This window comes from Ipomoea triloba, chromosome 4 (genome assembly GCF_003576645.1).
Source record: "Ipomoea triloba cultivar NCNSP0323 chromosome 4, ASM357664v1".
Taxonomy (NCBI): Eukaryota; Viridiplantae; Streptophyta; class Magnoliopsida; order Solanales; family Convolvulaceae; genus Ipomoea; species Ipomoea triloba.
This window is the reverse complement of record NC_044919.1, coordinates 19,255,546-19,258,542: the sequence shown is the minus strand read 5'-3', so window position 1 is coordinate 19,258,542 and position 2,997 is coordinate 19,255,546.

Genomic DNA, 2,997 nt, shown 5'->3' with positions numbered 1-2,997 from the left:
AATTATATATTGATTTGCAGTTATATTGATATATAGGGTATGATTTCTTCTTCTTATTATATACACATATTTAATTGACTTAATTTTTTTTATTAATTATATTATTACTAAAAACCAAATAATATGTAATAACTTCAGGCGTTAAGCACTCTGAAATCAAATAAAATGATGCATGATTGTCAGATCAAAGAGTAATGCTACACATTTTACTTTTTGTCCACAAAATCTTTTACTATGTATTGTTGTTTTATTTGGTTAAATAATCACAATCAAATTGGTCAATTTATAATAACAAATGAATATAAAAGAATTTTAACATTTATCACATTTTAAATCAGTTAATAAAAAAAATCAGTTACATTTATCACATTTTAAATCAGTTAATAAAAAAAATCAGTTACATTTATCACATTTTAAATCAGTTAATAAAAAAAATCAGTTAATAAAATATTGGGTTAAATCAGTTAATAAAAAAAATCAGTTAATAAAATATTGGGTAAAAAAAGTTAATAAAAAAAATCAGTTAATAAAATATTGGGTAAAAAATAATTCAAGTAACTTTTTCAATCCAAAAAATGAAATTTTCCTATAAGATGTACTAAAAAAGTATTTAGCATAATCAACTAACACATGTCTCATGTCATTTGATTTTGTATTAAATGTAATAATTATACACTCCGTTCATTTCATAATCAAATATTCCGTGCAACATGGGCGAAGATAAGACTAAAATATAAATATAAATAATCATAATAATTACCATATTACTAAAATGCCCTACATTTGAGCGAGAAAATTTTAGAGGAGGATATTGTTTTTATATATATTATTTTGTATTAAATGTAATAATTATTCACTGCGTTCATTTCATAATCAAATATTCCATGCAACATGGGCGAAGATAAGACTAAAATATAAATATAAATAATCATAATAATTACTATATTACTAAAATGCCCCTACATTTGAGCGGGAAAATTTTAGAGAAAGATATTGCTTTTATATATATACAGTATAAATAGTATAGATAGTATAGATTTATTATATTAGGGATATCTTGGAAGTTTAATATATCTTAAAATAATATAAAGAGTCACTTATAATTGCCCAGCACTTTTTCCGGCGGAATTTCTTGTACCTTGTGCTTTTGCGGATGTGCTTTGCAAACAGAATGCCATATTTGCCCTTGCAGATGATCGGCCGTCCAAATTCAGACCGCTTAAATACAACTCTAACACTATTTGCATGGGCCTTCTTTGAATATTATATCCGCATGCTATGTATACATAATTTAGGATTCAATATTATATTATTAACTTGCATACCCACTCCTCCACTAAGCAAACCAACTCCACTATTTTTGGTATGTGTATTTGTTGTCATGGGGAATAAAACAAAGAAATGTGTTAGCTCAATATTAAATAGCAAACAACAAGAAAAATAAGACAAAAAATTTAAAAAAAAAATTGGAGTGGTTGAATTCTTTTTGGTTGTGGTGCTTATACTTGTTCGTTGGCAAAGGCAAAAACAAAAACAATTGGAGTAGTTGGTTTTCTTTCCCCGGAGTGACTTTGTTGAAGATCAGACAAAAACAACAAAATAAGAGTGGTTGGGTTTCATTATTTGGAAGAGTGGTTGGCTTATTCTTCATTCTGCCTAAATCAAAAGAACACAAACCATTTTGCAGCAGCTTGTAAGAACAAACATATATAAATTTATATTTATATTTATATTATATATTTATATAAAATAACATTGAAAGAAATGCCAAAAACAGTTTTAAAAACATTCAATACAAATGGCCATTGTAACAACGCCATTTCCATTCCAAAATTTTTTACGACCTTTGCTAAAACAAATTCTTACAAAACCATTGTGGAATCACGTCTACGCAAAAAAAATAAATTCTACAACGACGTTCAGGTATTTCTTTTTTTACTGATGATGAAAAGCTAAGTTCCGAGTTTACAATTTCCATACTACAATAAGTGAAAACAATAATTTTGAAGGACATGAGATCTTACCAAATGATATCCATGTAATTTCCTAAACTGCTGAACTTTCATTGTTAGGCTGATATATATATATATTTTGCTATGATATGTATATTTCATCTTCGATTTACTTAACTCATAGCTTATATATATGTATGTCGCGTGATTGTTCTTCGTCGTATCATTACTTAAGCCACAAACATATATAATTATATACATCATTACTTAAGACACAAACATATATACACAATTTACAACAGATCCTGATGAATTGTTCAACTTCATGCTTTTTTAATCTCTCTTTACTTGAGCTGAAAGTTAATACATACAAGAAAAAAATAGTATTCATCTTCCTACTTGATAATTTTTTTTTTCAAAACAGGTAATTGATCATGTGATCTGTTGCTCATTTGTTTGAGTCAATTTCGATAGCCGCACTTCTCAAACTGTGAGTTAAAAATTTCACCTTTGCACACCTCTTTTAATTGTAAAAACTTATTTCTATTCTTACAAAATTATTCATATTTATATTCATTTATGCTTATTTATTTTTTATGTCGCATTTAGCCATTTAGGTGGAATTTAGTTTGCTTCTCAGCAAATATTGAGCAAGTTATCTACTACTCATTTGTTTAATAATTTAAACCCCTACAACAAACAACAATAAAGACAATTAATTGTGAAAGTTCATATATGAATTTCAATAATGCTATGATACTTGATACAAATTTAATGCACAAGTCCAAAGTTTACATATAACGTATGGAAGTTAATTCATCATTATTGATATAACAATTAGGGGTGAGCAAACGGTCGGTCGGTTACATAATCGACCGAAAAACCGAATAACCGACCGCTATTTTTGGCTCTTATAACCGACCGAAACCGACCGAGGATGGATCTAAAACCGACCGATAACCGAACGTCGGTTTTCGGTCGGTTTCGGTCGGTTACCAAAAAACCGACTTCAAACCATGTGAGTAATACTTAACACTGCCAAAGT